Below are 12115 nucleotides of genomic sequence, written 5' to 3' on the forward strand. Positions count from 1 at the left end.
GCCCTAGGGGGATCACCACAATGAGTGCTCATGCACTTCTTAAAAACTGCTTTTTTGTAGGAGTCCTGAACACCAGCCTTATTGGCTATCAGGGCTAGGTGTTTGAGGAACCCATTGCTCAGGTGGAAGCCTTAAAAGTTGGGTCACTAGGCCTTTTGCTCCTCAGGGAGAAGCTAGTAGTTGGGGTTCTCTCCCAGTTACATACCACTGTGGCAGGGGTGGGGTTTACAGCAGAGTGTGTCTCAGCCTTTCCTAGCCATCTTGATGTGGTTTTTCTTTCTCATTTACTGAAAGTTTAGGAGTCACTCAACCCGTTTCTGAATTTTTCTCAGAGGAAATGGCTCTGGATTAGCTCTACATTCAGTGTATCTGTAGGAGAATGGAAATTCTTTATGTCATCAACCTGGTCTGAAGTTTACAAAGGAAATTTGATAAAAAGGAAGGCTAGGCAAAAACATACTAACATAACAATCCTATAAGATCTTTTTATTTGTTGATGACAAAAATTGATGCTTTTAGAGATTAAATAAATCCTTTAGGTGGTAACTGGCTAGAGCCAGGCCTTAAACAAGTCTATCTAGTTAAAAACTCTATGCTTGTAACCAATATACAATAACGACCTCTTACTCACCCTTCACCCCCAGTGACTGGTTCAGTATTAGTGTAAAGGGAGCATTCTATAAATATTCCCTAGGTGGTTGAATGAAAAGGTAAATAAATAAATGAATAAAGAGAATGGCGAGTGGGTCAAAAGTGGCTGAAGCATATGCTGTGTAGAGATTTGTGTGTGTACATTATGGTGGAAGTTTGGGATGGCCCTACCTTTCGCTCCCACTTTTATTCTCCCTGAGTAGGCTTTTCTCTCTGCTTCTCCCCCTTAGTCCATAAACTTGCTCCAGCATATTTTTACTTGATCTTTGGCCAATAAAGCATCTTCCTTTGCCACCGGCTCACTGAATCCCTTTATGATTGAAGCCTTTCTAAATAGTTTCTGTTCTTCCTAGATCTTCCTTGTCTATGAACCCAAAACAAAGCTTTATCTCTCTACATTGCAACTTGCTCATTGCTTTGTGTCTCATACATATTAAGCAATCTCTTCAATCAGATTAGTATCAGCTATACAAGGACAGATAAAGGATACTGCCAGTCAGTCTGAAACAGTGAAAAATAAATTAAAGATGCTTTATGAGTATTTCTTGATTAATCATCTAGGTATTAGTTAACGAATAAATAGTCTTTATCTAGAAATGGTGAAGCTGCACTCCCTGGTTGTAGATCAATCTAAAGATTGTTGACTCAGGACCTAGCCCTGCTGCCCATTTCACTAATCGGATATCAGATACTTACCTGTACTGTGCTTGAATTCTCTCTCTCTGCTGTGCAGTGAGCAGGAAGGGAGGGCCAGAATTCATGAAAAGTGTTGAGAATTTACATATATAAAACTAATAAGGTACACTTACATATATAAAACAACTAAAAAATCATAAGCCACTGTTTCCTGAGTGTCCAGCTAATTTTGAAAATAAGGACCACCCTGACATGGAAATTTCTTCCATCTTAATGTAGAAACCATAAGATGACTTTGTCTCTATGATTTGCTTTGTCTTGGGCAGGGTCCAAAATCCTATTTCTTTTCAGTGTTTTTATTTTTAACTTTCTTTTAAGGGATTAGTTTTCTTGGTGTAAACAAGGCCTAAGATATTTCTTAGGGTGTCAGATTTTTTTTCTCTAGAAGGTTTTAAAATTCTCTCAGGGATACTATACAGATTTTGACATTCTCCTTCCAAATGTGTTACATGATGTTTTCAGTAAGAACTTAGAGGGAGAGGAACCAAAGATTAACACTAAGACAATAAATGCAGAGCAAAGATTGGTTGTCTGAAATTTCCTCTCTTGAGAGAAGATATCCTGGACCTGACAAAATGAAATAGAAGTTTACAGAAGGAGTTAGGGAATATAGCAAAACACACACACACACAACACAGAAATATAAGGTTACCCTTACTAACTAAAATCGGAGTAGCTCTCCCATAATCATTCTCCCCATATAATGTTTTTATAGGACAGTGAGTGGGCAGATATTACTGAGCAACCATTTCAAGATTATCATTTTTTCCCTTTATCTAGTCAGTGGTGGTAGCTTAAATTTTCAGCAGTTGTGAGATTAGAATTCCCTAAACAGCAGGATGAGTGTCTTAGTCCATTTGGGCTATTATAACAAAAATAGTATAGATTGGGTGGATAATAAAAACAAGCATTTGTTTCTCACAGTTCTGCAGGCTGGGACATCCAAGGTCAAGATGCCAGCAGATTCAGTGTCTGCTGAGGTCTGGTGAGTGTCTGCTTCCCCATTGATAGATGCTATCTTTTCTCATTCCTCTTTCTTTTTTAATAGCTTAGAAAAAATGACTGATATTGAATACTTTTTAATTTTTACTTTTTAAAAATTTGTTTATTTTAATTTTTGTTCAAGTACAGTTTTCTGTCTTTCACTCCCATCTCATCCCACTCCCCCAGTGCTCCCCACATCCATCCTATTTCCACCTCCCTTAGTTTTTGTCCATGTGACATTTATACTTGTTCCTGTAAACCCTTCCCCTTTCCTCCAGAAATTCCCTCTCCTCTCCCCTCTGGTCACTGTCAGCCTGTTCTCTATGTCAGTGTCTTTGGTTATATTTTGCTTGCTTGTTTGCTTCATTATTTAGGTTTCATTGTTTGCTTCATTGTTTAAAGTGAGATCATATGGTATTTGTCTTTCACCACCTGGCTTATTTCACTCAGCACAGTGCTTTCCAGTTCCATCCATGCTGTTGCAAAAGCTAGGAGCTCCTTCTTTCTGTTGTATAGAATTCCACTGTGTAAATGTACCATAGTTTTTGAGCCATTCATTTACTGATGGGCATCTAGGTTGCTCCCAACACTTGACTATTATAAATTGTGTTGCTATGAACATTAGGGTACATAGGTTCTTTTGGACTGGTGTTTCAGGGTTCTTAGGATATAATCCTAGCAGTGGAATTGCTGGGTCAAAAGGCAGATCTATTTTTAGTTTTCTGAGAAAATTTCATACTGTTTTCCATAGTGGTTGTACCAGTCTGCATTCCCACCAACAGTAAACTAGGGTGCCCTCTTCTCCACAACCTCTCCAACACTTGTTGTTTGTTGCTTTGTTTATGATGGCCATCCTGACTGGTGTAAAGTGGAATTTCATTGTGGTTTTAATTTGCATTTCTCTGATAGATAGCAATATTGAGCATCTTTTCACATGTCTCTGGATGCTCTGTATGGCCTCCTTGGAAAAGTGTCTGTTCAAGTCCTTTGCCCACTTTTTAATTGGGTTGCTTGTCTTCTTAGAGTGGAGTCGTGTAGTATATTTTGGAGATTAAACCCTTGTCTGAGGTATCATTGGGAAACACGTTTTCCCATACAGTTGCTTCTCCTTTTATTTTGATACTGTTTTCTTTACTGATGCAGAAGCTGTTTATTTTGATGAGATCCCACTTGTTTATTATTGTTCTAGAACATTCTTGTTCTATGTCCCTTGTTCTAGGGGACATATCAATAAAAATATTGCTGTGTGAAATATCTGTAATTTTTCTGCCTATGTTCTCCTGTAAGACTTTAATGGTGTCATGGCTTATATTAAAATCTTTTATCCACTTTGAATTTATTTTGGTGTATGGTGTAAGTTGGTGCTCAAGTTTCAGTTTTTATCATATAGCTGTCCAGTTCTCCCAACACCATTTGTTGAAGAGGCTATCTTTACTCCATTTTATGTTACTGCCCCCTTTGTCGGATATTAATTGACTACAGAGACTTGGGTTTATTTCTGGGCTCTCTGTTCTGCTTCATTGGTTCATGTGATGGTCTTTATGCCACTACCAGGATGTTTTGATTACAGTAGCCTTGTAATACAATTTGGTATCAGGTATTGTGATCCCTCCTACTTTGCTGTTCTTTCTCAAAATTGAAGCTGCTCTTCTGGGTTGTTTATGGTTCCATATAAGTTTTGATGTGTTTGTTCTATGTCTGTGAAATATACCATTGGTCCTATAATAGGTATTGCACTGAATCTGTAAATTGGTTTGGGTAGTATGGACATTTTGATGATATTAATTTTTCCAGTCCATGAACATGGTATATGTTTTCATTTGTTTGTATCTTCCTTGATTTCTTTCTTGAGTGTTGTGTAGTTTTCTGCATACAGGTATTTTACGTCCTTGGTTAAGTTTATTCCTAGGTATTTTATTTAATTTTATTTTATTACTGTATCAATTGGGTTTTTTTCTTGATTTCTGCTTCTGCTGTTTCATTGTTGGTATACAAAAGTGCCTTTGATTTCTGGATATTGACTTTGTATCTCACTGTTTGCCAAATTCATTTATTAGGTTTAGTACTTTTGGGGTGGAATCTATAGGATTTTCCATGTACACTATCATGTCATCTGCAAGCAGTGACAGTTTTGTTTCCTCCTTTCCGATTTGGACACCTTTTATTTCGTTTTCTTGTCTGATTGCTGTGGCTAAAACTTTCAATACTATATTGAAAAGAAGGGGTGAGAGTAGACAAACTTATCTTGTTCCTGATCTTAGTGGAAGAGATTTTAGTTTTTGTCCATTGAGTAATGTGTTGGCTGTAGGTCTCTCATATATGGCCTTTATTATGTTGAGGATGCTCCCTCTATTCCCACTTTTCTGAGCATTTTTATCATAAATGGATGCTGTATCTTATCAAATGCTTTTTCCACATCTATTGATATGATTATGTGATTTTTGTCTTTGCTTTTATTTATGTGATGTATTACATTTACGGGTTTGCGAATATTGAACCATCCTTGGATCCCTGGGATGAATCCTACTTCATCATGATGTATGATCTTTTTAATGTATTGTTGGATGCGGTTTGCCAATATTTTGTTGAGAATTTTAGTGTGTATGTTCATCAGTGATATTGGCCTGAAGTTTTCTTTCTTTGTTGTGCATTTATCTGGTTTTGGGATTACAATGATGCTGGCTTCACAAAAGGAGTTTCAGAGTCTTCCATCATTTTGGATTTTTTGGAATGGTCTGTGAAGGATAGGGGTTAGCTCTTCCTTGAATGCTTTGTAGAATTTTCCTGTGAAACCATTTGGTCCAGGGCTTTTGTGTGTTGGGAGTTTTTTGATTACTGCTTCAATTTCATCTGCTGTTATTGCTCTGTTCAGGCTTTCTGCTTCTTCTTCATTGAGTTCTGAAAGATGATATTTTTCTAGAAATTTGTCCATTTCACCTAGGTTTTCAAATTTCTTGGTATACAGTTCTTCATAGTAGTTTCTTACAATGCTTTGTATTTCTATGATGTCAGTTGTAATTTCTCCTCTTTCACTTCTGATTGTGTTTATTTGGTTCCTCTCTTTTTTTTTTCTTGATGAATCTGCTTAAAGGCTTGTCAATTTTGTTTATCTTTTCAAAAAACTAGCTCCTGGATTCATTGATCCTCAGAATTGTGCTTTTCATCTCTATGTCATTTAATTCTGCTCTGATCTTGGTTACTTCCTTCTTTCTACTTGATCTGGGCTGCCTTTGTTGTTGTTCCGAGTTCTTGTAGGCAAAGGTTTAGGTTGTTTGTTTGACATATCTTTTTTAGGTAGGCCTGTATTGCTCTGACCTTCCCTCTCAGGACTGCCTTTGCTGTGACCCATAAGTTTTGGGTTGTCATGGGTTCATTTTCATTTGTTTCCAGAAAGTTTTTTATTTCTTCTGTAATTTTATTCTTGACCAATTTGTTGTTCAATAGCATGCTATTCAATCTCCATGATTTTGAGTGTTTTGGGTTTTTTCCTTTGGAGTTGCTTTTCACTTTCAGTTCCTTGTGGTTGGAGAGAATGCTTGGTATGATTTTAATTTTTGTTGAATTTGTTGAGGCTTGTTTTGTGTCCTATAATTTGGTCTACCTTTGAAAATGTTCCATGTGCATTTTAAAGAATGGGTATTTAGCTTCTTTGGGGTGAAGGACTCTACATATATCAATTAAGGCCATTTCATCTAGGGCATTGTTCAATGCCACAGTATCTTTATTGATATTTTGTTTGGAAGATCTGTCCATTTTAGGCAGTGGGGTGTTAAAATCCCCTACTATAATTGTGTTGCTGTCAATATCTTTCTGAAACTTCTTCAAGATTTTCTTTATGTATTTGGGTGCTCCTGTAAAGTGCATATATATTTACAATGTTTAAGTCTTCTTGGTGGATTCTCCCCTTGAGTATTATGAAGTGACCTTCTGGGTCTCTCTTTATAGCCCCCTTTTTGAAGTCTATTTTGTTTAATATGAGTATTGCTACCCTGGCTTTTTTTTCCTGTTCGCTTGCTTGGGAAATTTGTTTCCAGACCTCCACTTTCAGTCTGTGATGGTCTTTTGTCCTGAGGTGGGTCTCTTGTAGGCAGCATATGTGTGGGTCATGCTTTCTTATCCATTCAACTATTCTGTGTCTTTTGATTGGAGCATTTAATTCATTTATGTTTATGGTTATTATTGATAGGTACTTATTCATTGCCATTTTTGTACCTGTGTTCCTCTCTGTGTCTCTTTCTTCTGTTCCTTAGAGTAGTCCCTTTAGCATTTCTTGCAGAGCTGGTTTGGTGGAGGTGTATTCTTTTAGACTTCTTTTGTCTGGGAAGCTCCTTATTTGGTCTTCTATCTTGATTGAAAGCCTTTCTGGGTAAAGTAGCCTTGGTTGCAGGCCTCTGGTTCTCATTACTTGGAATATTTCTTGCCATTCTCTTCTTGCTTGGAGCATTTCCATTGAGAATTCAGCAGCTAATGTTATTGGGGCTCCCTTGTATGTTACTTCCTGTTTCTCCCTTGCTGCCTTTAAGATTCTCTCTTTGTCTTGGAATTTTGCCCTTTTAATGATGATGTATCTTGAAGTGGGCCCCTTTGAGTTCCTTTTGATTGGGACTCTCTGTGTTTCCTGGATTTGTGTGACTTTTTCTCTCATAAAATTAGGGAAGTTTTCCATCATTACTTTTTCAAATAGGTCTTCTATCTTGCTCTTCTTCTCCTTCTGGTATCGCTGTTATTCAGATATTATTACATTTCATATTGTCTTGCATTTGTCTTAATCCCTCTTCATTCTTTCTGAGCCTCTTTTCCTTTTCTTGCTCTTTCTGGGAGGTTTTTTTTTTTCTACTTTGTCCTCCAAGTCACTGATCCGATCATCTGCTTCATCAATTCTGATTTTGATTCCTTCCACAGTGTTCTTCAATTCATAAATTTTATTCTTCATTTCCTCTTGGCCCTTGCTGATAGTTTTTATTTTCTTTTTCATGTTGATATAGTTTTCAGTGAGTTCATTATAGTTCCCCTGTAGTTTCCGGTAGCTCATTGTGAGCTCTTTGAACTTCCAGATAACCAGGGCTTTGAATTCAATACTTGATAACTGACTTGCCTCTATTTCATCTAGCATTCTTTCTGAGGCTTCCTCCTTTCCTCTCATTTGGGGATTGTTTCTTTGTCTTCCCATTGTTTGTGATACTCTTCTTGTTAGCTTCGGCTTCTTAAATTGATTTGTTCTGGCTTCCTGGGTTTATGGTGTGAACTTCTGTGGTATAATACTCATGAGATTCAGTGATGTAATCTCCTTGATCTTCCAAGCTCACTGGTCTTGGGCTGTCGTTTAAGTTGGTTCTGTGTCTTTGGGTTTTGATTGTTGTTGGGTCTTCTTTGGTGGGTTCTTCCCACCAGCTGATTAACTGAGAGTCACTCTGTCTACCACCTCTTGTATTTTGTTGTGCTGGTGAGGGCAGGTTGTTTTGAAGCTAGTTCTTCCATGTGTACAAGGTTATGAGGATTCTTTTTTACTCTTGTGCAGTTGTTTGTACTGGGTAGTTTCTCCACTATTTAGTTGTATTTCCAGATAGGTCCTGGATTGAGGTTTGTGTGGTTTCCATTCCCTCCTTTTGTTTTTCTCTGTGGGGGGTTCCTTTGTGGTTGGGTTTTCTCTTCCAGTGGGTATCCTGGTGTTCACTGCTTCCACTTACTCTTTTTTTTGTGATCAGTTGGAGGGGAAGGCAAAATGGTTTAAGACAACAAGAGAGTATATTCTATGATATTTACGATAGCAACTGGTAGAGAAGAGATAGGAGATCCTTTGGCTATGTATAGTGTTAACCATGATCTTCTACCCAACTAGCCACTTTTAAGAAAGAATGGAAAGAAGATTGGACTCTTGTTGGGGAGGGAAGGATTGTGAGTTGGATCTAGAAAGCAGTGAGTTTGTGGGAGGTCAGATTCTGAGGTAAGGTGAGAGTAAAGGATAATAAATAGGTGTAGTGTGTGAGAGAATGGAGTTAACCACTACAGTAATAGAGTTCGAGAAACTGTGAAGTGGGCTGAGATCTGGGAGGTGTATTGTGAAGTATTTACAGTTGTATGGAACAGCTATTTGTTACAATAATATTAGAGCAACAATCATATCACAGAATCTATGTGATCTGGATAACAAGAATAGGGAGTATAGGACTTTGAGTAGTGTGCTAAAGGAACACAGGGATGTGAAGGACAATAAATTAGCAATAATTCTCTCTGTGAAATAGAGAACAGTGAAAACCTGTCAAATGATACAATATAACCAGCCAAGCAAAGAAGACTAGACAGAAAGAAAAAGAATACCAAAATACTATTAAAATAAAAGATGTGAGAATAATGAAAAATAATAATATATATATGCAGTACCTTGCAGTTTCTCTGCAATAGCAAACTGAAATTTGTCTCATTGTCTCAACTTTGGGGATGCCCCCTCTTTGGGTCCAACTCTGGTCCTTTCACAGTTTCAGATTTTTTTGCCTCACTTGTGGCTATTTGAAAAAAAAACAGAAGGGAGAAAGAAGAGATAAAATTAGAAAGAAAGAAAGAAAGAAAGAAAGAAAGAAAGAAAGAAAGAAAGAAAGAAAGAAAGAAAGAAAGAAAGAAAGAAAGAAAGAAAATAAAACAAGAAAGAAGGAAAGAGAAGAAAAAGGTACTGAAAGATAAAACAAAAATAAAAGATTACTAAACAAACAAACAAACAAACAAACAAAAACATCTCTTGTTGGTTTCAAACTGGCCAAACCCGTTTTTCTGGTCTTGCTGGCTGCAGCAGGCCGAGGGACGATTGGTTTGGCTTTTCTTCCTTCCCGATGTGTACTCAGCCAGTCTTGATCGCACTCTCTCTAGAGCTAGTCTGGCATCTCTCCCTGTTTTTGGTGTGGGATCCAAGTCTTCCTCAGAGGCTCTTTCCTCATGGTTACCGCTATGGGCTGGGGTGTGCAAGCTTGGCCAGGCTGCCTCGGTCCCTTCCCAGTGCTATAGGGGTAGGCAGTGCCTTCCCCACCCAACCTTCCTTGAAACCTCAGGATCACTTCTTGGCTGGGAGGTGAGTAGGCCCAGCAGCTGTTGCCGGAGAATTCTCCAGTTTTTCCTTTTGAGAAATTCCTCCTACTCAAGCCTGCCACTCCTTACAGCCCCATAATCCAGCCAGACTGGTGACTATCGCATCGGAGCCCGACACTGCACAACTCTCAACAATCCTAAGCCAGTGCTCACAAAACTCTGTGGGTGATCACAGCCCTTGTGTGTTTTCCTCCTTGTTCTTATTCCCCTCCCTTCGACTTCAAGCAACCAGGTCTGTCCCCGTGCTGCTTAAACCTTGTTTGGCCAGGGAGGGAGGGAGCAGTTTACCCAGCTCTCTCTCAAGGACTCTGTTACAAGCCTGCCATTCCCAAGGAGTCTGTGGTCCTGGTCCCTGGGACCTTATTGACCTGAAGAACTCTCTTTACCATCTGGTCTTTCAGAGTCTGCTACAATTTTTGGTCTCTTACTTTCATATATGCTGGGGTACTGTTGGCTGTTTGCTCTGTTCCTCCGTAGATTGGCCAGGTTTTTCTCCTATGTGTAGGGGGAAGTGAAATCTGCTTCCTCCTGCTCCGTCACCATCTTCCTAATCCTATTCTTTTCTCATTATTCTTAAATGGCAGAAGGGTGAGGGAGATCTCTGGGACTTCTTTCATTAGGGGATGAATCCATTAATAGCGGTTCTACCTTTATGGCCTAATCACATTTCAAAGGTCCCACCTCCAAATGCCATCATATTGGAGATTGGGTTTCAACATACCAATTTAAAGGGACACAAACATTTGTTTCATAACAATGAGTACTTTCCAGATATGAGAGATGTTCAAATATAGTTTCAGCTAAAATTGCTAATGTGAGGAATGGTATTGACATTGTACTAGGCAAAATGCAACTAGAGGAAATCTGCCCTTAAATGTGAAATATCAAATCCTTGAAAAATTTCCAAAGCATCTTTGTCCATTAAAACCCAGAGGTGAAAACCTTCAGAGCATAGTCCATTCTGTTTTTAAAATACCCTAGAGATAAAAGTTTGAAGGCTTGTGGACCCTGTTGGATTAACTGTTGATCTGTATGTTTCTGCTCCACTTTCTTTAATCTCCTAAAAGACCACTGCTGCTACATGAAAAGCTGCAATCTTGATTCTGTATTCATACTTTTGAAACTATAAGACAAATGCAAGGAGGGTGAAATACCCTTGAATTCATTTTCTGTGTAGAAGGTAAAGACGAAGAAGACAGAGGGATCATCTCATTAGGCACCTTGTGTAGACCAAAAAGAAATGGGGAGTAGTCCCCAAAAGCTGCTGATAATTCCTTTCTTATTAACTCCATGAGGTAAACAAGATAAAGAGAAAGCACATGACACTGGGTGATTTCTGTAGGTCACATATTACATGAATAAGAGGGACAAAGATGACAAAAAACAGGGCCTTAAGGCAAAACATTAATGCTACTTTTTAAAGAACATTATAAAACCTCCATTACAGAGATCAGAGCCAAATAATCTTCTGGATTTTATAAATTTTACATCAATATGCCAATTGAATTTCCAAGGATTAAAATATGTAATGTTCCATGATATACGATTATCAAGTAAATATATCTTCATACAAACACTTAGTCTAAAAGCCCATTTTCTGTAATTTTTAGCAGTCTGTGACAAAAAGATATACCCTAGAAATTTTATATAATAAATCCAAGATGTTTACAACTGCAACACACATATTTCAGAGAGAAAATAAATGTATTTCTCAGAATCATTTTTAAATTTATTATAATTGTCTCCAAGGAATTCTGCTGTTGCTTTAGATTTGCAAAACAAAGGGCAAGAACATGCAGAGGATTCCCTGAGTGGATTTACAATATAAATTCTCAGGCTGAGAAGAGCCCTGTATATTCCATTAACTATCATAACAGGAAAGCAAAAAGCCCATTAAGTGCCATGTGGGCCATGTTTCTTGGAAGGATTCCTCATCAATGGAGAAAAAGGATTTTTGTTAGAAACTAAATTTGGATAAGTTAAATGATCTCCTGAAGCACAGTTTTCCCAGGTATAAAATGAAAATAATAATAGCTATGCTGTATTTTTAAAGGGGCCAATGAGATAATGTAGGTAAAAGTGTTGTCTACCCAGTACCTAATATGAAAGCTCTAGGGGCCAAGAGTCTGGAGTATGTAGGAGTGACAGCGATGCAAGATGGCATCCACCCTGGCCTTGGACAGTTTATGAAAACCGAATACATAGTCTTAAAATAGAATGTGGACCTAAACACCCAGAAACACACCCCTTTGTAAGATTTGTAACAAAAATTAATATAAATGGAGTTAATAATTCGAATGGAGTGGTAGACCCAAGTGCCTTATCAGTGCTAGCAAAATGGCAGAATTCATAGGATAGAAGTTGTCCTGCAGGAGCTTCAGTGCCTAATAATGTCTAAAGGAAATATGAAACTCCCTCAGCCACCTGAAGGACAGTGTTATAGCAATTAATCAAAAGAAAATCAGAGGCCTACACCTTCCCGCATTCGATTTAAGCACCCTTCATTTTCCACAGTAGTAAATTTTCTAGATACATCTTGTTGACCTCAAAGTACTGGAAAGGAAGCTCCTATTCAAAGGCAATTCATCTTAAGATACTGTAAATACTAATTTTATCCATTTGAAATATAAGTTGTACTATAACAAAAAAATGTCTAGAGGATTCAAGATGGTTATGGAGTAAGTGGATGTTATGCTCATGCCCTCCC

At 37.9% G+C, this 12115-nt stretch overlaps 1 pseudogene; it reads left to right on the forward strand.

The window, feature by feature from the left end:
- The first annotated feature begins 2300 nt into the window (after positions 1-2300).
- LOC119037392 (ubiquitin-conjugating enzyme E2 variant 1-like) lies at positions 2301-11858 on the forward strand (annotated as a pseudogene).
- Positions 11859-12115: the final 257 nt, after the last annotated feature.

This window comes from Artibeus jamaicensis, unplaced genomic scaffold (assembly GCF_021234435.1).
Source record: "Artibeus jamaicensis isolate MK-2021 breed Jamaican fruit bat unplaced genomic scaffold, CSHL_Jam_final contig_793, whole genome shotgun sequence".
Lineage (NCBI taxonomy): Eukaryota > Metazoa > Chordata > Mammalia > Chiroptera > Phyllostomidae > Artibeus > Artibeus jamaicensis.